Source organism: Sebastes umbrosus, chromosome 10 (assembly GCF_015220745.1).
Source record: "Sebastes umbrosus isolate fSebUmb1 chromosome 10, fSebUmb1.pri, whole genome shotgun sequence".
In the NCBI taxonomy this organism is placed as follows: Eukaryota; Metazoa; Chordata; class Actinopteri; order Perciformes; family Sebastidae; genus Sebastes; species Sebastes umbrosus.
In genome coordinates, this window is record NC_051278.1 from 32,544,468 (window position 1) to 32,568,556 (window position 24,089).

Consider the following 24,089-nt stretch of genomic DNA (forward strand, 5'->3'; position numbering starts at 1 on the left):
AGATCAGACCTTAAGCCGTTTTGGTCAATCTACTATTTTCAAGGTCAAGAATTAACTCTAATGTGGAGCTGAAACCATTAGTCCATTAATCAATTAGTTGATTGACAGAAAATGAATTGGCTACTAATCTAATAATGGATTAATCAGCCATCTATCATGCATCTTATCAATGGGGGAGTTTTTTGAATGCAGTGAAATTTTTTACAGTCTAAAAACCAACAAATATGTATTGAAGCAGAGTATTGCGTTGGATAAAAACATGTGAATTTTGGGAGTGACAGAGAGAGAGGAAGAGAAGGTGGACTACTTCATGCAATGTTTCTCTAAATTATTAATAATAATAATCGGTTTTATGTGGGGGATGCCAATGTGCAACTATGACGGGGCAAATTCAATTTAGTATTAATTTAATACTACTACTACTAATAATAATAGTAATTTAATATATGAAAGGGAAAAGAGACAAATATCGTTTTGACATTGGCAAAGGCATCGGCTACTGGTTCGCTCCGTCGTCGATCCGAAGACTGAAACATGCCGTACATCCCTCCACCTGTCTGAGCATCAGTGCTTAACTACTGCCTAGTTTACACTACACAACTTTAGCCCTGATTTTCCGCTCACAGTTTTTGGAGCTCCAAGAAAGAAAAAAAAAAGATCAGAGGCAAATCTGCGTTTGCTCAGCGCTCGCACATCGGCGCTCAAGCGATATGTGTGAACTGTTCAAAGAAGCGAGCCGAGGGGGTCTGAAATTAACTTTTTTCACTTCCTGCCACTGTAGCAGACAAGTATTTTTTTTGTCTGCCACTCTTTTTAGATTTTAGATCTGATGTCATTCAATGTTTGATATATTTTACATAAAAAACATTATATACACGGTAAATTACAGTGTTCCAATTACACCGTAGCTTTCGGGGGAGCCCTGTTTTTGAGCACGGGAGGGTATTGTACACAGTACTGTACTTTGTTATCGTCATCTATAGTGATTACTTGCATAAAAACACACAATTCAAATGATTATGATTATTTAAGTATTTGCTTTGATTAAAAAAAATCTTGGTACGTTGTTATGAAGTTAAACAGGTTATAATTCTCTCTCCAATATCTATTTTATATTAATGTGAAAACATCTCCTTCAAACAACTGGATTTATTCAAGTTTCTCACCAAAAACTTAATTTTACAAGATAACATTTGAACGCATCATGATAACGTTGTAATTTACCTTCACCCAATGGTCATTTTGCTGAGCAGACCGTGAACGCCTCATAATGAAAACTCAATGGCACCTCCGTTAATGTTAGTAGCTCCGTTATTTATCCAAGCAGGACTGTGCTGCTAACGGCTGCTAACAGGTAATGTTACGAGCACTCATCCTGCTGATTTCAACACAGATTTATCAGGGAGATTTATAGGGTGCGTCCCCTCAGGTTTAGTAGCGCCACGCTGTTGAGCACTTTTTTTCTCTCCGCTGTGTCTCCGGTCCCAATCAAACTGAAACATGATACAGCGTGCGTATGCGTCATTGTGCAGCGTAACTATCGGAGCATCAATAAGAGGAATCAATAGTCATGGAAGCATGAGATGCCAAGAAAGCGGACGACTACAGTTCTCTATTCCATCGCTAGCATTTCCCCTGCCTGCCAAAGTGGCGGATGTCCTGATGATTTCACCCGCAACTGCCAACAATTTAACCGCATTTGGCGGGTGCCAATTTCAGACCCTGGTTGCATTGCAGAAACATTCCTGATATCTAGCATGCTAAGTATTTGGACCTGTCGGGGGGTCTGTCATGGTGCTACAGCCAATGAGAGCGCGAGACACAGGTTGAGGGGAACTTTACTGTATGTGTTGTATTTGCAACAGGGACCAACGTTGTTGCTGCACTTAGAGTATTGGATGTTTTCATGGATAAACATAATACATTACACAGTGACAGATCTACATACATGTAGGGCGTGTGGAAACAGGCTATTATGTGAGCATGTGTGCCAACGACAACACCAACAAGCATGACTAAGGCCGGGATCAGACTACACAATATCAGCCCGATTATAGCCCGACACGGCCATTGTAGGGGATCGGGAACGATAAATGAGATCAATCCTCTTATCTCGTGTAGTGTGTCATAGTACACGACAAACGATGCCATGTCTGGGACGCCCCACGACACCCTGAGGAAAAGTCCAGCCTCTCAGAATTCCAGTCTTGACACGCCTAGTGTGACATCTCCAACGACGTGTTCCTTTACGTTGACCAATCAGGTGCTCTCTCCAGCGCTCAGTCGCAGTCAGGTCACTTGGTAATAAACAAACATGGAGAAAAGGAGTAGGGATGTCGAGTTTGCTGCTGTCAGGTGAGACAACGAAACTGATGAAAAATTCATTGAGATGTGGCAACTGTACCCCTGCCTCTTTGACCTTTTTCCTCAAGGGAGTACCACGACAGAGTCAGCCAGGAGCGCATCCACAACCGTTTTTTCTTCATTTTCTTTTCGCAACACAAGACCGCCTGCATCACACAACGCTTCTGTCCCCATGATTGACAACTGCTTCAACCGCCTCCCCGATGACGTCTGAACTCGTGCGTGATCGTGGAATACGACGGGCCATGATTGGTCGTAGTCATAGTGTAGTCTTGCCAGTCACCCGACCAAGACACTGCAAGAGTTTATGGCGCTATGATCGTTAGATCTGAAATGGTGACCATCATCAAAGACAAAAATATCGTGTAGTCTGATCCCGGCATAAGCCATGTCACTTCCCACGTGTTTACATGACAAAACGTAGTTTGGAGACCTCATCGGGGGTTCCTCCCGGTGAAAGATCTTGTATTGCATGACCCCCTGTCACCAATCAGTCATGTAGTATGAAGACTCCCAATTACAAGACAGCAAGTTGTGTAGTGTGAGTGTAGGCGTCACAGAACAAAGTATTACTCAAACCTATGGCCTATGGTTCACAAATGTTTCAACACATTACCAACTTTTGGAAAGTCTGTGTGTTTGTTGGGAAAAAGGTTTTACGATATCAAGATGTTGGACAGCTTGTTTTGGAAAGTGCTACAGCTCTGAAGCATTTCCAGCTCCTTGTGTCCACACGTGATTTATTAGCTTTACAGCTCCTCAAAGAGCTGTTAAAATGTTGGAAAATGACACCAGACCTTGGTAGGGAGGCATCATTAATCTATCCCCTAATACTTCCCCCACCTCCTTCTACCCCCTGGACGGATTGCAGTGTGAGGGGCCAGACATCAATAATCAAGCCTTAAAGAATCTCCACTTCCTGCTGTGGGAGAATGGCAGCAGACTAAATAAACGACACGGAGGGTTGATTGGTAGACCGGCAGAGACCGACAGCTCCTGAGCTCTACAAATAAATGTAGTAATGAGGGAGATTGGGATCAGCGCTGGTGGAGAATATTAACAGGACAGCTGGAATGGAGCACAGCGAGGTGAAGGGATGGACGGAGACCGCTTGTTTTTATGTATTAGTTTCATCCCTAGCCTCTTATCTGTCCAATTAATATGATTTTTATTGATGAATTGTTTAGTCTATAAAATGTTAGAAAAACGTCAAAATGTCAGGCTGAATTTTGGTAGGTTACCTGCTTTCCTAGAGGTTAGTTATATGTCATTTGATGTACAGCTTAAAGCGCACACAGACTGTGCGTGCGATTTCTATATTTGTTTTCCAAGTTACAGTATATCCTTTTAAGAAAAAGAGCATTGTAATTTAAAATGTTCAAATTTTATAAAAGGCAGACATTGGACACAGTGTTCAGACTCAGATAATAAAAGAGCTGCGTTGACGCTGAAAATGTGTGAAAACTTTTTTTTTCCAAACAGATTATTGATCAGGAATCAATAAAGAATGGGACTGAAAAGCAGAATCGATAATGGCATTGGTATCAATAAAATCTCCCATCCCTATTGCTTAGCTAACTCGATTAACTGCCGCCCCTTAAACTATCTTCATTACAAGTAGGCTGAATTAGCTATTGGCCATTCCTGTTTGCGGTGTACTCATGGATGTACAGACAACCATCGCTGGATTACTTTGATACTGAAGAAAACCTCAAATCTTCCAGATCCTCAGGTAAGTTCTGAGTCTACACGGAGAGTCTTGTGGAACAATGTTTTTAGAATATCAGCTCTATAATGTTTGGACAGTTCTTGTAATGATCTGACTTTTTTTCTACCTCAATTAGTTTCTCCTTATCCGCTGTGACAGCTACAAGACCACAGAAGATGATCACATCACAAGAGAAGAAGCCAAGGTATGGTAGCCTGGATGTGCTCAACTAGGCAGCAAGATTTTATTCTTCCCTTTTACTGACATTATTTTGTATTTCTTTCAACCACATCACCTCTCCTTTCCAGTATCTTATTTCCCCCTTTTCCCTCTTTATTTGAGTCTTTCCCCTCTTCATTTCTGTCTCTTATGTCCTCCCTCCCTCTCTCCTTCTCTTTTTTCCTCATCTTACCTCCTCTTTCTTTCCCCATTCTCCATTTGTTGCTTTCCCTTTCCCATTTCTCTCCCTCCTCCTCTCCTCTCCCTTCTGCTTCTCATTTCTCCTCTTCTTTCTCTTTCCCTCTCTCCCTCCATCTTGGCCCCGTTCCCCGTCCCCTCCAGGGGCCCCTCCTTGCAGGCGGGCCTCTGGGTGCTGCAGCAGCAGCCTCCCCGTTGGTGTCGGCGCCCTGCCCGACATGCCTTTCAGGGCCTGGGAGACTGCAGGCCAGACTTTCTGGCTCCACTGCCATTGTTTGCTTGGCTGCTCTGCGCCTCATCACCGGCGATGGATTAGCATAAGAATACCCAGAATACCCCGAGCCGCGGTGAGCGGCACTGCGGGCCTCTTCCTCCCTGCATCTTCTGCCTCCTCTTCATCATCATCCTTTATTTAATCCTATAAATCCATCTGGAATACTCTTCTCCTACTATGGAGTTTGTTGATGACGTAACATTTAGAGGATGACTTTTAAACCATTTTGAAAGGAAAGATGGAACTTCTTGTGTTGGTGGCCACAGCGGTTATTGACCCCACAACCCTGACAGTGTTTTGCTTCATCTATTAGATTACAGGTAAATATTGACTTTTTATAGACCTGTATAATGCAAATGATCTTTGCTTCTTGTACATAACTGAACTTTAAATGTTTAATTCAGACTAATATGTTTTCATTTTAAACCGTATAACTTTTGCTATGTTTATGCTTAGCGTCCACACTATTCGTTATCGAGCCCCTAAAACAGAGACGTTTGAGAACGCTGCTGTTCCCGTTTTAGTTTTAAAACTCCGGGAGACCTTTGAAAGCGATGACGCAGACAGTCACGTTTCGCTTCTTGATTGGGGTTTATCTAGGGATGTTAATAATTAACCGTTAACCATTAACCGACATTAAGAATTTTGAGCGATTAATGCTATCAGTTAAATGGTTAAAAGAAATATTAAAAATTAAATAAAACCTGAGCAAAATTCAAAAGGAGCGACTCGTCACTTAAAGGAGAATAGCTGGTCCACCTTAACAGCCCACCTTAAGTGAGCCTGAGCTGGATGTGTTGCTAGCTTCAAGGCTAACCGCCTTCCCTTTAATCAGCAGGCAGCAAGCAAGACACAGGAACTAGGCTTGGGTCTTGAGGAGTTGTCACTATCATTCACTGACAAATAAACTGTACACACACTGCACTGCTATGTTCACAGCTATAACATTACTTCATATTCACCGTCAAACACACGCTCTCTCTCGACCAGACAAGCGCTAACGTTACGCCATGCTGACAGAGTACGTCAGGCAGACAAACAGCTGACAACCTCGCAGCTAAACTAATTGATGTTGTGGAGACTAAAGTTGCTGCATGTGCCCATGACAATGGACGCAACATCGTGGCTGCTACAGTAACCCCTGGACGTGTGAACTGGGGACTCAGTTGTCCGTTTTGCTCAAACACTGCAGCTGGTGATAAATGATGGATTTAACTTGTCTGAACATCGGGTTATCGTTGCAGCTGGGCGGCTTGTTAAGCACTACAACCATGCAACACAGCTGCATGCAACGCACTAAGCTTGTCGGGTAATGATCGGTTAATGAGTGACTGCTATCGGTCAGAATTTGTTTGCAAAATTAGCATCCCTAGTCTTATCAAATTACAAATATCCCCATTGTGGGACTAATAAAGGAAATATCTTATCTCACTCTCTCTTATCTAATCAGTCGTGAGGTGCCCTTCCCTGATTCATCACGCCCCATCACGTGAACCTTTTCCGGAAGAACACAAACAACATCAGCCTCGACAAACCGGCGGTAAATTCAACATGGATAACGAGTTACAAGCTTTGCTGACCCAGTTGTCTCTGCTAGCAGCTGTTGTGCAGTTAAATTCTACATTTTATAATGCTACTAATGCCTCCATGTGCAGGAGGCAAGCTATTATTTGAGCGCTTTGCATCAATTTCCGTGGCCAGTGCTGCTTCCTGTTTACATCGGCACACGCATGCCCAGTGTACGTGAATGGTCATGTGACATGCTATTTCAGGCGTGGTAGTAAGGATGGAGATTAATTCTGAAACAGCCCCAAAACACTTGTCTGGATGGAGATCGTTTGTATCTTTAGTCTTTGTGATCTCAGAGGGAATTGAACCTGGCAGTGTTTGAGTCTTGTTTGTCTCTCACACACATGAATACTATGAGGGTGTGTGTGCAGCTTAGAGAGCGGGCAGCAGGGAAGCCTAACTTCATTAAAGGCCAAGAGAAGATCGGCCGAGCAGCTGCAGCTAAAACATCACTTTCCCCTCTTCATTTATCATGTTACAGCAACACAAATTACCCAGCATCCACGGAGGCAACGCAGGTTTAAGGTCCATGTGAAGTGAACGCTTTGATGTCACAGTATTCAGTTTATATCAATATAAACCCATTACTGATTAGTCAGTCAGTGTTGGTACTGATGCTGCTCGGCCACCCTGTGGACACATGCAGAGACAAACAGACGTTGGCCCTCGCCACAAAGTCATTAAGTAATCAACCAGTACAATGTGGTTCCCTAAAGGTGATTTTAATCACTCTAATCGCCATAGAAACAGGTCTATCCATCACCAGCACAGTGTTGCCTTTGTCCCACAGCTGAGTCATAAAGCAAACACACTCAAGACCATAAAAACAACATTATGATCATAAATCACACTGATGAGGGGAGCGGACACAAGAGGACTGGAAGGTTCCCTACACAACGCAACCCTCCCAGTTAAACCAGTTAGCTCCTGCTGTTGCTAAGAACACATAAGACAGAACCAAGCTCCTAATAACGCTGGTAAAATTGTTTCAGGGGAGGTAAACTAACCTTCATCATATACCAACCATCAACCAAGTTAAGCTGGTTTACTAAAGGGATTTCCACTCTAATGAACGATTATATAGCAAACATGACAAATGTCAGCATTTAAAAGAAAAAAGCAGCTTTGTTTCATCTTTCGTGGCAAGAGCGCCGCCATGTTGCAGTACTCTATAGCCTGTGACATCACGAGGTTGGTCGGCTCGGTTGAGTTACAGATACGGATACAGATACAACGGTAGAGACCGTGAAAGACGGAGACGGAGGAGACACAGGACAGAAGAAAACAAAAGAGGGGACACTATTGTATTGTTCCTGGATGTAAAGTAACATTGTAAAGAGTTTTACAATGTTAAAACCAAGAACAAAACAGTCCATTTTCATGAACTGTAACAGAAAATACATCCCAACACAACCACACACACACACAAACACACACACAATCAAGGAAGTCACAGCTCTTATAGCGCCCTCTTTGTGGACCGACTGTGAGAACAACTGTCACCTCTATCTCAGAGACAAGAAGTTTAATGTTAAGCCCCGCCTCCTCGCCATTGTCTGCTGTCAATCATATTAGAACCAGTTGTCTGAGTTCACCAGAATCCAGAGCTGATCAGACTCGGATGTTGAGAGTTTCTTTTCTGGTATTTTTGGCTTTACCGTTTTAAAAAAGTCATTTTCTGCCTCAGCTGCTGCCAGCAGGCTGTACTGGTCTGATCCCAGTATGAAGGAGTGGAAACTGGAGAGACGACTGGAGCTCAGACAGCTTTCCCCAGAGACAAAAAAAACATAAAACTAAAATATAGCTGTAATTGTAGCAGACAGAATATTGGCCCTGTGTGTGTGTGTGTGTGTGTGTGTGTGTGTGTGTGTGTGTGTGTGTGTGTGTGTGTGTGTGTGTGAGAGTGTGTGTGTGTGTGTGTGTGTGGGTGGGTGGTCTGGTCAGAGACCGGATTCCGTGAAGGGAGGCCGGATGGTTTCATCCACCGTGTCGCCTTGGAAACTACAGCCAGGCCACAGAGCCGTGCACGGATGACACAGCGATATAGGTGGTCCTGTGCTCGTGTGTAAGTTTGTGTGTAAAGAAGAGGCTGAAAAACTAAACTGAAAACAGAAAAAATAATAAATACAGATGTATAATCAGAAGTAGAAAGTTATGGACGAACACAAAAAAAATGGAAAAAAGGCTACAAGACACACAAAATGGGATCAAGGTAAAGTAAAGGACAGAAATACATAAAGGCAAAGAGAAAAAGAAACAGTCTTTTTGTGGACATTCAGGCTCTGAAAGCAGTTGATTTTCTGGGTTTCAACCTCAAAATGTCCACTAAAAACAGTCGAGGACTTAGAGATGGAGTGACGAGGTCAGGAAGAATGATGTTGTCTAATGTGAGACCAGAAGAAGAAGGCTGTGTATTATTGTGCACGTGTGTGCGTGTGTGTGTGTGTGTGCGCATTTTCTTATAAATCTCTTCTTAAAACTCACTTGTATCTTTTTCTTAACTGATGTTATTTGTTGAAATGATTTTATCTTTTTATTAGGACTCTCAATAGATTCAAATATTTAATCAGGATTAATCGCAAATTAATCACACCTTTTTTATCTGTTCACAATGTACTTTAAAGGGAGATATGTCAAGTATTTAAAACATTTTTCAACATGGAAGTGGGCAAATGCTTGCTTGCTTTATGGAAATATACATGTATGTACAGTATATATTTATTATTGTAAATCAATTAACACAAAACAATGAAAGATATTGTCCAGAAACCATCACAGGTACTGTATTAAGCATAAAACAATATGCTGACATGGATTCCTTAGGTTTTTCTAGTTTCATATGATGCCAGTATCTTCACTCTAGCTTTAAAACTGAGCTGCTACAACCTTAAAGCGATTAGTAAGATTATTACATATTAGTGGTGTTAACGAATGCGAATAATGCATTATCATCGTGTTAACTTAGACAGCCCTATTTTTATACGTATCTTATGTTTTGGGATTTGATTTACTTTTATTATTTGTTGTTGCTGTAAAGCACTTGTAACTTTGTTTTGGAAGGTACTACATAAATAAAATTACTATTGTTATTACAGTTACAATGTGTGTCAGATCAGGTGATATAACTTCTGTAAAGTTGGGGGACACACAAAAGAAAGATTTGAGGAAGAATTGTCATAATTTGTACAACAGAAGCAGATATAGCCTGACTTAAGGCCATTACACACCAGAGGCGTTTTTTCTGTGCGATTAATTTTCACGTCAATCAATTTTTTCTAACCGTTGTATTTGTCATGAGAACTTTCACGCAATGCAAATATTACACAGTGAACAAGCGGCGTAAGTTTTTTCCGGAACGTGGTTGGACATATTCAATACATACACTATAGCGTACCACAACACGGAGGCTCCGTGGTCCGAACCAAGACGGCAAACTTTATTACTCCTTTCAACCTTGACAAGGCAGCGCAGACCAGATCCACTCCTTCTGTTCATACCACAATAAAACCCTATACATATTTCATATTACCCTATACATATTACATATATATAACATATTACGTAACTACGTTAGTCTAACGTAGTTTTAAAAGGTTTTTCCATATGTTTTCATGTATGAAAAGACCCTAAATGAACACTGAAGGTGGACTACTTGATTACTATCAGCAGATTATTTAAACAGCATTTGTAGGAATGATTAGTGTTAGCTGTTTGATCACTATCAGCTGTTTGATCACTATCAGCGGTTGATCTCTGTATTATTGCGCTACTGTTAATACTGAAAATGAGGATAGAAGCAGCAGGTTAAACCACTGTTCATTTGACATGAATAGAAGTTGGTTTATTATATGTAGTGTTAAATATTGCACTGCCTTGTATCTTGAGAACTGAAGCAGCAGGTCCTGCAGTTGCACTTTTTATTATTTTCAAATAAAAGGTGTATGTATTTGCCATTAATCATCGTTTACTTGTTTATATTCATAATTCATTTATCCCTGATTCCCTTACAGGAATCCTGACCTGCTCTGTCCAGTATCACATATGTATTTCACAGTCACACTGATTGAATCTTTGGCAAAAAAGTTACTGTATTGATTTCAAATCATTGAATCGTATCGTATCGCTCTAGATGAGCCAAATATCGTCCTTGAATCGTATCGGAACCATGGAAATCACATCATATCGTTAAGGGATCTACCGATATGTTTTTTTCAGGACCGATACCGATTATTAGTAATCAAGGAGACCCATATTTTGAACCAATATACATTTGCAGTAAAAATAAAAATCTTGCTGTCAAAAATGGGAATAACACAAAACTTCATTGAAATGCATTAAAGCATATGTTTAATTAAAAGAGAACTTTTCAACATTATCTTAAAACAAAAAGTGCAGGGAGCCCCAAGCTTCTTATAAAGTTAACTGAAAGTTTTAATAAATAAATAAACAATATCTCTCTGACGTTTTATAAAGTGTAAAAATAAATAAAACTAGCAAACCGTAAATTTGTGCTGAAGTTTGAGTCTCAATTCAGCAGCAGCAGACTGTGGTGCAGAAAGCAGAGTTGCTCAGCGTGCTCTCCAGTGAGACGGCTTCTGTTCCTCACATAAACTAGAATACTTCATAACCAATGATTACTAGAACTGAATATGTCCAATAGCAATAGAAGTGACTATTTAACTCAATGCAGTGTCTGTATGGGTTAACACGGGCCTTATATGCAGTTCCATTACATTACATTACACTGGGCCTCTCTAACAGCAACATGTGACAGGAACTGCTTTCTATTTATTTATAAAGCCTGTAACTTTTCATCATATATCACATTACATATTATTTATATTATAACACAACTGTCAAAAGTCAGAGCTGCTTCAGGACAGACTCCGTGACGTTAGTCCGTGACGTTAGTCCGTGACGTTAGTCCGTAACGTTAGTCCGTAACGTTAGTCCGTAACGTTAGTCCGTAACGTTAGTCCGTAACGTTAGTCCGTAACGTTAGTCCGTAACGTTAGTCCTGGTTGAGACTGAGAGGACCAGCCGATCAATTGTTTTTCTAGTCAGCTGGCTAAATTATGGATCAACAAATGAACGTATTGTTGTTGCTATCGCATTCAAGCTCTACGATGCTCCACATCAGCTCACGTTGTTCATGTAAACGTTCATGTAAAAATACCGACTCATACGGGCGAGTAGTGTTACGTTCGCAAATTAGCAGCTAAAATAGGTTTCAGTTCCACGGTGTAACTGGTAAACTGGACATGCTTGTCAGCATATAAATAGATCATAAGATCGTGGTGTTCCTGCAACTTCAGCATAAAGAATTGGGATGTTTATTGGAACTTACACAACAATATCTTCCGTCTTACCGAGAGGACACGGCTCCGCTCACCAGAGCAGCTCCGTCTGTCTGTCTGTTATTGTCTGCACGTCTGAGGCACGGTAACCCTCAGTGTTGATTGGCTATTGCTCATGGCGTGTAACCAATCAGATAGTGCTCTAGGCGGGACATTGAGCTAGACTTCACAGTGGAGAGCGCTGAAACAGAGAGGAGGCTGATCCGAGCCAAAGTAGCGCATTTATAAATTAATTCATTTTATCGGTTACCGGTTAAAAAAAATGCCGATACTGATAATCGGCAAAATGCTGAATATTGGCCGATAATGCTAAGCAGTTGAGTGGCTCTAATATAAAACGTATGATTTCTGTTACAAACCTAGAGTATAAATGACGTGGAATGACGAATCGTAATGTTTGCTGTTAGGAAACTGTGTCACTTTCTCTGTGGCGGAGTTCTCTACTGCTTTTTTTCACAATTTAATATTAATTTTCATATTTTGATATCTGCTTTTTCTACTATTCATTTTGATGCAAAATATTTGAAGGCGAGTATTTTGCATTTTCGTGTCTCATTGGGCTCTGGGAACTTGTAACAGGTGGCTTCCATTATACTCTGAACTTTTTAGACTAATGGCTTATTTGCTGCCCTAAAAATCAAGTGAAGTGATCTGTGTAACCTCTGTATTAGTGACGTTTCCTTTTAAATAATGACAGGATTCACCGTCTCTCAAAAATCATAAAACCTCCTGAAAAATATAAAAAAATGAAAAAATATAAACTCAGACATAAAATGCAGCCTAAAGTTTATCATTTCACATATTCCCAGAAACTGATTTTAGACAATTCTGACTTCTTCTTTTCCAACAACAAGAAGACAACAGAACAAAAGCAATTCTTTTCCAGAATAGCCGCCACGTTTTTCCCAGTTGAAACATCAGCAGAAGAGACCAAAGACAGCCCAGTTCTATTCGTCCAATCCCATGTTGTAATAATAATGTACTACAGAACTGCTAATAATCTAGCATACAGCTTCCCTTAAATGATGCTCGTCCAATCTAAAAAACATCTGATGATTCTGACTTCAATATTGCCAAATTAGACCTCCACATTCAGGACTTATTCACCTAAGATACTGCTCATTTTCAAACCTTAACCAAATAAAAGGAGTGAAGCTGTGACTGAAAGCTCACCACAGTGACTCAGTCAGAGGAGTGTCTGAGGAATTTATGACCCCGACTGCAGATTTTCTGATTAACAGCAGAATCCAGACACTAAGGGGGGGAAGCGTTCGCTGAATGGCGGTAAAGATACACCATACATCACATTTCTGCTCATTTTAATTCACTAGGTTAACCATTAACAATCACTTATGCCTGGTTAACAACAAAAAGTATCACAATATGCACTTAGTGGCCACTTTATTAGGTACACCTGTACAATCCAACAGCTCTGCCATAACATCTATCTTTACACAGTTTAGAATGTTCAGTTTTTATTGCCTTTGTTGCAAATATGTACATTCAGTTATATATTCAGGTGATTTGAATGTGTTGTCCTCCCTCTTTACTTACCAGAATATTAGAAACACCTCTCAATATAATGCAGTCCAGTAAAACATCAAACTATGAGCTCAATGCTAAAACATATTTATATTATCTAAAACTCCTATGACGACTTCCGGTTGAGCGACACCATGTGAAGACGTGTCAGGCTGAGCGCTTCACCAAACTTGACTTATCAAAGCAGAAATACATTCTCGACCAGTGTAAAGTGTCTCTGTTTAATTATAAGTGAAAGGGGAAGATAAAATAGCACTAGAAGCAGCGTTGTAACGTTAGTTTAGAACTTGACGGACCATGCCGCGCCACAAGACACAAGAAGCTAGCATGCCCGCAGCTAGCAAGGAGAGCACGGGCGAAGAAGCTGGCGGCGGCCAAGTGGCGATTCTCCGTGAGATAAGGACACTGAAAGTGGAGCTACTCTCGAAAATTGACGAGAAGGCAGAGACTCAAGCCACTGAGATCAGAAATCAGTGTGGACAGTTAAGAGGAGAATTTAAAAATGCGATGGAGCAGTCAAACATGAAGACCACGGCACTGGAAGCCCGGGTGTCCGATATGGAGGAAGCAGGGAACGAACACTCAGACGCTATAACCTGCCTTCAACAGGAGGTAGCCCAGCTGAAGTGCAACGTTACCAGCCTGGAGCAGAAGAATGAGGACTTGGAGGCTAGATCCCGCCGCTGCAATTTGCGCATAATCGGTGTGAAGGAGAGACGAGAGGATGGAAAACATGTTCCAGAATTTGTTTCACAACTGCTTATGGACTCTCTTGGGCTGGATAAAGCTCCTCTGCTGGACCGGGCACACCGCACTCTACGGGAAAGACCGGGAGATGACCAGCCAGCGAGAGCACTGATAGTGCGGTGCCACTACTTTCAGGAACGGGAGTTGCTGATGAAGACAGCCATACAGGAAAAAGAGATTGTTACTCCAGATGGTGAAAGAATACGCATCCAACCCGACTACACCCAGAAGATCACCAAACAACGGGCTGCCTTCAACGAGGTGCGCGGTGAGCTGCGGCGTCTCGACGGAGTACGCTACGGCTACCCAGCGGAGCTGAGAATCACGACCACGGAGGGGATCAGACGGAGCTTCAAGGACGCCAAGGTAGCCATGGAGTTTGTGAAGGGGAAGCTAAAGTCATAAAATGAATGGATATTGGTGTACTACATGTTGGCCATTATATAACAGTGAACTACGTTTGAGTAATGTAAATGGCCATACACCGAGGCGACGAAAGAGGGATACAGCTAGTCTAACATAGATGGACAGCTTGGACAGTAGCCTGTTATTTATTTATTAATTTTTGGGGGGTTTTGAAAGTTTTCTATTCAAAGATGAAGGTAAGCTGTTATTCAACCTTCTCACTTATGTTTGTTTAATTGAGGTTTTGGCATGTTTAAAATAGTGTGAGAAGCATAATCCTATCATAAGTCTGTTCGTTTTTGTTTTATTTGATATACCACCCACAGTTAAGGTGAGGTGATGGATGGGATACCTGGCTAGGGAGTTTTGTACTCCAAAATGATGATAATTTGGTGAAAGCCCCATTACTGCTTATGTTTTACATTTTGGAAAGGCTACTTAAAGGGACTGTTTACGGGATAATAAGAGTAACTTTGTTAAAGAGAAATTCATTTTTGAAATAATATTTTCAATGATAGTTTTGGTTGAAGCTCAAGCCTGTTGGAGGAGTTGCTTGGGAAGTAGGTTAGGAGTTGTAGCTGTAGGTAGGCTACTGGCAGCCTCCCGTTTGGAGGCCAGCCTAATGTTATATGTATGTTGTTGTTATTATCATTATCATTGTTTTATGGTATGTTTGTATCCCACTCCCACCCCCACCCCAACACTTCAGGGAGCCCACAATGCGATACATTTGAAAAGAGCAAGGAATGGTGGATAGAAATAACACTGTTGTGATGAGTTGGAACTGTCGTGGTCTTAACCATCCGATTAAACGAAGTAAAATATTTTCCCACATCACCAAACAGAAAGCGGAGATAGTTTACTTACAAGAAACTCATCTCCTCCCAAAAGACCACAATAAACTACTCAGAGGTGGCTTTTCCAAAATTTTCCATTCAAAATTTACAGCAAAGAGTTGAGGTACAGCCATCCTTATACATAGAGATGTTGTGTTTGAAGAGTCAAAAGTAATTACAGACAAGGATGGGAGATTTGTGATTGTACAGGGGAAGCTGTTCAATTTACCTGTAGTGTTGGTAAATGTATACGCCCCCAACTGGGACAACGTGAAATTCTTCAGTGACCTCTTTGCATGTCTCCCAGACCCGAATAGTCATCAGCTTATACTAGGTGGAGATTTAAACTGTGTATTACATCCAGTTTTAGACCGATCAAAATCTCTATCTGGGACGCTGAGCAGATCAGCCCGATGTGTAAATGATTTTTTACAAACTTATGGAATGGTAGATGCATGGAAATACAAGAACCCAACATCCAGGCAATATTCTTTTTTTTCTACAGCACACCAGACATACTCTAGAATCGATTACATTTTCATAGACAAGAGAATGTTGCCCTTGCTAAAATCTTGCGATTACACAGGCATAGTTATTTCTGACCACAGCCCTGTCTCCATGAAACTTAATTTCACAGATAATATACCATCAAGACGTGTATGGAGGCTAAACCCTAGCCTACTGGCAGATAAAGAGTTTGAGTCTTTTATGTCAAAGCAAATAGACTTCTTCCTTGAGACTAATCAGACACCAGACATAAGTAAACACACCCTCTGGGAGGCAATGAAGGCCTTTTTACGGGGCCAGATAATTTCATATAACGCTAATGTGAATAAAAAAAGAGTGGAAAGGACCAATCAACTCATCTCCAGAATAAATGCTGTAGATAGAGAACACTCTCAGAATCCCCATACCAACCTCTACATGGAACGAGTGGCATTACAAACAGAACTTGATATATTAACTACAGGGTCAGAAGAGGAGCTGTATCTAAAATCCAGGCAGAGGGAATACGAATATGGAGAGAGAGCCAGTAAATTACTCAGCCACCAGTTAAGACAAGCTACTGAAGCTGGATATATAGCAGAGATAGAAACCCCTCATGGTATAACCACGAATCAATTGGATATTAATAATCAATTTAAGAAATTTTATGTGGATTTATATACGTCAGAGTCTTGTGGTGGAGCAGAGACAGAAACTTTTCTTAACAATCTAGAATTATCTCCAATTAGTGAAAAGGAAAAAAAAAATCTTGAACAGCCTATATCAGCTAGGGAAATTGAGCTTGCAATTATAGGAATGAAAAGTGGAAAAGCCCCCGGACCTGATGGGTTTCCCATTGATTTTTATAAAAAATTTGCACTTAAACTGGTCCCCATTTTGAGAGATGTGTTTGCAGAAGTACTTGAAAAGAAGTTATTACCACCCACCATGACACAAGCCATAATTTCAGTTTTACATAAAAAAGACAAAGATCGTTTGAAATGTGACTCATATCGGCCTATAAGTTTGCTCTCAAATGACTATAAGATCTTAACTAAAGCCCTTGCATCACGACTTGACTCCGTCATTCACTCTATAATTCATCCCGACCAGTCAGGGTTTATCTCTGGGCGACAACTTTCTGGTAATTTACGTAGACTCTTTAACATACTCTACTCCCCTAATGGACCGCCCTTACCAGAGGTGCTAATCTCCCTCGACGCCCACAAAGCTTTTGATCGCATTGAATATGAATATCTCTTTGCAGTTTTGAAAAAGTTTGGTTTTGGTCCCACTTTCTGCTCTTGGATCAGGGTCATATATACCTCTCCAAAAGCGTGTATCCGAACTAACAAGATTATATCAGACTATTTTCCTCTTTACAGAGGTACTAGACAGGGCTGTCCGTTGTCCCCACTCTTGTTTAATATAGCCATAGAGCCCTTAGCCTTAGCAATAAGACAAGAGGTAAACTTGATGGGGATAAACAGGGGTGGCCACACCCATAAAGTATCATTATATGCGGATGATCTTATTCTTTATATCTCCGAACCCGAGACATCAATCCCTAAAGCCCTGGACATTATATCCAAATTTGGGAAAATATCAGGTTATAAAATAAATCTTTCCAAAAGCATAATATTTCCGATAAATGATCATGTACAGCAGTTCGATTTTGACCGGTTCCCATTCAAAGTAGCTAGAGACAAATTCACATACTTGGGTGTTTCGGTGACACGTAAATATAAGGACTTGTTCAAATGCAATATGTTGCCAGCATTAGAGAAAACCAAACAAGACTTAAACCGATGGTCATTACTACCCATTTCCCTAGCGGGTAGGGTAAATTCCGTCAAGATGACCATTCTACCTAGACTTCTCTTCCTGTTTCAGAATGTTCCTGTGTTTATTGCAAAATCTTTTTTTAAGAGTTTGGATAAATACATATCTTCCTTTATTTGGAACAAAAACATTCCTAGAATTAGAAAAGCATATCTAGAGAGACCGAAAGATGCGGGGGGACTGGCACTGCCAAATTTTCTGCATTATTACTGGGCTTCCAACATTCATAAAGTTATTCACTGGGTATCAAGTTTCTATGAGGGCACAGGACTATTATGGGCTGAGATGGAACAATTTGTTTGCAATCCAGTATCCTTACCATCAATGCTTTTGTGCACCACTACCTCTCAGCAAAAAAAGGCAGACAGTCAACCCCATTGTAAATGGCTCACTGAAAATATGGTCCCAGTTTAGGTCACATTTTAAACATAAACAGGCGCTCACTTTGCTACCTATCGTATCTAACGGGCTATTTCCACCTTCATTAATAGACTCTGCATTCCAGTTATGGTTCAGGAAGGGGCTACGATGTATAAGGGATCTTTTTCAAAATAATAACTTTATGTCTTTTGAGCACATTGTTAGAGAACATGACATACCTAAATCTAATTTTTTCAGGTATTTGCAAGTGCGCAGTCTAGTCAGAAAGCTTTTTGTTTCCTTCCCATCTCGCCCGACAAATGTTTGGATTGAGGAATTTTTAGATTTGGATCCTCTTGAACGTGGTCTGATATCTAGACTGTACAGTGAAATTCAAAGGGTGGCATCGCCTTCACTGAACCATCTCAGGGAACAATGGGGTAAAGACTTCGGAGCGGTTATTTCAGATAAAGTTTGGCGGTTTGCAATTGAACGGATCCATTCAACATCTATCTGTGTAAAACATGGATTACTACAATTTAAGATTATTCACAGACTCCACCTTTCAAAAAGCAAACTCGCAAAGATGTTCCCAGGAACAGATCCAACTTGCTCCCGTTGCCATCAAGACGATGCCACCCTTTATCACATGTTTTGGACTTGCCCAGCCCTGGTTCCACTCTGGACCGCTATCTTTGAAACCTTTTCATACATTTGTGGTAAAGAAATACAGCCAGACCCAACAATTGCAATATTTGGGGTAGCTCCTCCAGAAGTCTCACTGTCATTGGTTCAAGATGATGCAGTGGCTTTTTCCTCACTGGTAGCGCGAAGGCTAATACTACTACAGTGGAAATCCAACAATTCACCGACGCATTCTCAATGGATAGAAAGTGTAATGACATATTTAAAGCTAGAGAAACTTAGATACTCAACAAGAGGCTCATCTAAGAGGTTTTTCAAAGTGTGGCGGCCTTTTCTCTTTTACTTTGAACATGAATATGTATCTAAACAGCAGATGTAGGCTCCCCTGATCCCCCCCCCCCATCCACCACCCACACGTGCACACACACACACACACACTCTCAAAATCCACATTCACACAAGTATGGATGTATAAATGTATGTTATTTTAGTAGTGTTCCACAATTTTTTTTTTTTTTCTTCTTTCTTTTTCTCTAGTATTTTAGTTACGTATGTACTTGTCTGATATGTTGTGCACCTTATATTGTTTGGTATGTTGTTTTGACTATGTACTTTGAAAAATTTAATAAAAAGATTTACACTAAAACTCCTATGACAGCTTCAACAAAAACCTGAACATTATAGGCATCATAAGAGTAGAATTTATGGCAGAACAGTTGTATTGGATTGTATTAGACTGTACTGGTGTACCTAATAAAGTGGACATTCAGTGTATATTTATATTGGGATGTAAAATTACATTGACAAACCATTTTTGCAGTAGGATTTACTTTGTAATACAATCTGCAGTTGTAATTTCATTTAATTTTCTGTGGATTCAGCCTGAAATCATCTGTACTTAAAAACTGAATGTAGTCTAATGTCGTCTGTATGCCCGGTTGTACTGTAAGCTGAGCCGGGCCGATCTGATCCGAGCCAGGCTGCAGTGTGTGGGTGAAGCGTGCATGGCGGTATGGGTGTGGGGGCGGAGGCTGCTGAGGGACATATGGGAGTGATTTTGTGCTGCAGACTGGCCGACTCTGTTTGAAGGTCTGTCAGCGAGCTCTGACACTCAGACACTTGAGTCACCTCATCCTGAAACAAAAGGTAGCAATCTGCCTCGTTTCAACACACTGGCACGGACTTCTCCAAAACTCAGCAGTGAAGTCAAACTGACTTCATCACAGCTAACAGACTAACTTCACTGACATGCTAAGCCAGTTACAATGGAAAATAAAAAATCTGAAATCATCATTTGCATGATTTTGTCTTGTGTTATAAATCCAGCGCATCCCTTTCCTTTACAGCAGTGTGCTTTCGCCCCGCTCGACGGAGCGAACCCACCCGTCTTGAAAACTTGTTTACCACGCTTCGTGGGTGTGACTTTTTGCCGTGGCCATCACCATTCATATCATATAACCAATGTGTTTATGAATAACTTATTTACTATAGCACAACGTTCTTCATAGATCTAGCCTCTTCATTTTGCTCTCAAAGTGCACCACATCGATGCATTGAACTTTAAAATGTAGGCTACAAAATCCTCTTTTAAATGCGTTAAGTTCCCAAAGTCAATGAGTCATCGTGTTAAATAATCGGGGACTCAATATTGACCAAAATAATTGTGATTATGATTTTTGCCATAATCAAGAAGCCCTAACAGAAAGCGTAGCTTACTGTTATCTAAAAGATTTTCAATGTCATGGCTGAATAATTAGCTGATTTCAACGATGTGGATGCGACGTGAGCTTTCAGAACGAGACTTCTTTGAGCGAACAGACAGACCAAACGTTAAAAAAAACAAACATTTTATTTCTCTGTAGGGTCTTTTCCAGAATGTCGTCAGACACCAACATGGATCAGCGTTTACATTAGCTCAGCACAGGCACAAATCCATTGAGTTTGACTAAACGGGCTAAGCGACGAGCACGCTAAAGCGCTTCTAGAGTTGATAGTGCGCTGTCAAAGCATTCCGGGTAACTCGCACTCTAGAATTTCTGATCCACACATGCGCGTAGTAGACATAAAGAGCTGTTTGGGTGCGTAAGGATGTTGCATACCGAATAGGGATGTCCATAATTAACCGTTTAACCGCTAACCGACATTAAGCATTTCAACCGATTAACGCTATCGGTTAAAACAGTTAAAAGAAATGTTAATAATTAACTCAAAAGCTGAGCGGCTCAGAGGAGCGGCTCGTCTCTTTAAGGAGAAAAGCTGGTCCACCTTAACAGCCCACCTTAAGAGGCGGAGACGGAGTTGCAGGATACAGGAAGTTGGCTCCGGTCTCTGGCTCTCTTGAGCGGAGCGGAGGAGTTGTAGTTTCGTAGCATTTATTCACCGACAAATAAAACTGTACACACACTGCTACACCTACGTTCACAGCTAGAACAACACCAACAACCTCACACTCACCGCCAACACACACACACGGTCTGTTGGCCACTCGCTAAAGTTACACCGGGCAGACACACAGCTGACAACCTGCTAAACTAAACTAAATGTGTGGTGGAGACTTTTACTGGGAAAGTGACTCGCGACACTACACGCAGCATCGTAGCTGCTAAGTTAACGCTCCCGGACGGTGAACTGGACTCCTGTCAATGAATATCTGTTGTGCTCCTGCAGCTGGTACACCGCTGCATGCGAGGCACAAATCTTGTCGGTTAACGGTTAATAATCGGTTAACGAGGGTCGGTTATCGGTTAAGACATTTTTTCAAAATTAGCATCCCTAATACCGAACTGAACATCCTGTTAGTCATTTAGACATGCAAACATGGGAAAACAGGGTCCAGGATGGAAAATACCAAAGTTACCCTTTAAAAGTCTAATCACCGAGAAATACGGAAATATAACAAATTCTAAAGGTTATATAAAAAAAATAGACAAAATCATAATGAAATAAATAGAAATGAATTAAATAAAACTTAACAAATATCAGTATCAGTCTTGCTACCATAACTGCATATCAAAAGAGGTTTGCAAACGTGTCCTTTTAATATAGACAAAACATTCAAGACTCTCTGAACCAGAAACAGACACACCACACCACACACACACACACACACACACAATCTTTCCTCCCATCAAGGCATGATTTCACCTTTCACGCACATGGAGATATTAGCACTAACACACACACACACCTCTTTGCAAGGCATTACTTCACCTATATCTCACACACACGCACACACAGTTCCAGATGCAGCCTTCGAGCTTGGTGTAATCACCGCTCTTCCTGCTCTCCTGCTCTGTGGTTATTAATCAAACCAGATGACAGCTCCAATGACTCAATCAGAGCCTGTAATTAAAAGCCAGGAAGCCTCCTGATTGGCCAGCTCTTCCTTCAGCAACGGGGTCAAGGGTTAATCTCCTCAAAGAGCAGAAGGAGGGGGGAGAGGGATTGGCTAATCAAGTTTTAAAAAGGAGTAATCACTGGTGCCCGTACCATAAAAAAAAAATGATGTTCATTTATGTTTGGTGTGTGTGTGTGTGTGTTTGTGTGTGTGCGTTGGAGACACAAGGTAAAGCCACCCAGTAATGTTTTTCATGTGACCACAATACACATCCTGCAGACGTTACACACTGACTGCAGGGAACTGAGCTGGAATACACTCTGACTGGTGTGTGTGTTTCCATACCTGACTGGTGGCTCCATGGTAGAACAGTGTGTGTGTCAGTGCACTGCTCCATGGGAAATGTAGTCTTGAAGCAGAGGAAGCCGATCAGATTCAGACCAACATCACAACCGCCGACCTGTCAGAGACAAACGAGAATTATCAAACAAAAATGCTTTTTATATTTCAATGATTATGGAACACTTATTCATGACTTTACAGGACTACACTGGAACATTTCCATCATTGATTACGTTGTTTATATGTGTGGTTTCCACTCCACTTCAAGTTCAGACGACAAGAGTAGAAAGGCCAATTTTGCTATTTTCCAAGAAAGTGACCGACTTCGAATTCCCAAAATGAAACAGAGTGACGTGTGCGGCTTGAACAACTGCTGTCAGGTGTGATATCAGGTAAACATGGAAGAACATGGCATCAGTGAATCAAAAAGTATAAGCTGCATGTGTCACAGAGATGGCTTACTTTGTTGTTAATGTACAGAAAAATAATACCTAAATGTTTTCTTTTAAATTAGAACCACTGATATTTTTCTATTAATGAAAACACATCCAAAATGTTTTCAAATAAAATGGCTTTTACAGTGATTTGTTTACTAGCTATGACTGCTTTGTTACACCATCTTTGTTCTAGATGAGCAATGCTACAGTGTAATACAAATCAGTTAAACCTCCTTTAAAACCCCTAGAATCACTCAAGGACCATTGAACCAGAGACTAAAATCCTTAAAAACCAAAAGAACCTCCTTAAATAGACTCCCAGAACCTCCTCAACATCCAACAGAACTTTCTCAAAGACCCACTGAACACCATTAAGGACCACGGGAACCTCTTTAAAGTCCACTAGATCCCTTCAAGGATCATTGGAACCTCATTAACAAGCACTAGAACCTACTCAATGACCATTAACACAGTTAAGGACTCCTCGCATCCTCTCACTGACTTCTCGCATCCTCTCACTGACTCCTCGCATCCTCTCAATGACTCCCTTCCTCTCAATGACCCCTTGCATCCTCTCAATGACTCCTTGCATCCTCTCAATGACTCCCTTCCTCTCAATGACCCCTTTCATCCTCTCAATGACTCCCTGCATCCTCTCAATGACTCCTTGCATCCTCTCAATGACCCCTTGCATCCTCTCCATGACTCCTTGCATCCATTCAATCCTCTCCATGACTCCTTGCATCCTCTCAATGACTCCTTGCATCCTCTCAATGACTCCCTTCCTCTCAATGACCCCTTGCATCCTCTCAATGACTCCTTGCATCATCTCAATGATTCCCTTCCTCTCAATGACCCCTTGCATCCTCTCCATGACTCCTTGCATCCTCTCCATGACTCCTTGCATCCTCTCAATGACTCCCTGCATCCTCTCAATGACTCCTTGCATCCTCTCAAAGACTCCTTGCATCATCTCAATGACTCCCTGCATCCTCTCAATGAAGCCTTGCATCCGCTCAATGACTCCTTGCATCCTCTCAATGAAGCCTTACATCCAATGACTCCCTGCATCCTCTCAATGAAGCCTTGCATCCGCTCAATGACTCCTTGCATCCTCTCAATGAAGCCTTACATCCAATGACTCCCTGCATCCTCTCAATGAAGCCTTACATCCAATGACTAATGGAAGCTTCGTTAAGACCAAACCTCCTCTAAGGAATGATGAAAACAAGGACACACACTTGCATCCTCTGTAGTCCCCTAAAACGCCCTTAAGAACCAATGGAACCACCTTAAAGACCCTTAGACTGTCCTCAAGGACTCCTGGGCATGAATCTGCTTCATCATTAGATCCTCGCTGATGTCAGTGTGTTTGCGGCTTGTTGCTGTTTGTAAAGAGATAAGTGGAGCAGTGTGGCTGA

The 24,089-nt window shown here is 41.3% G+C and overlaps 1 protein-coding gene across 3 annotated transcripts in view; it reads right to left on the reverse strand.

Moving 5' to 3' along the window:
- LOC119495137 (bone morphogenetic protein receptor type-1A-like) overlaps positions 1-24,089 on the reverse strand; it is an 85,944-nt gene that overhangs the window by 35,124 nt on the left and 26,731 nt on the right. For all 3 annotated transcript variants that reach the window (XR_005208364.1, XR_005208363.1, XM_037781367.1), the window contains exon 2: positions 22,235-22,349. The gene's annotated coding sequence lies outside the window, so the exon portion shown is untranslated. The remainder of the gene's footprint in view (positions 1-22,234; positions 22,350-24,089) is intronic.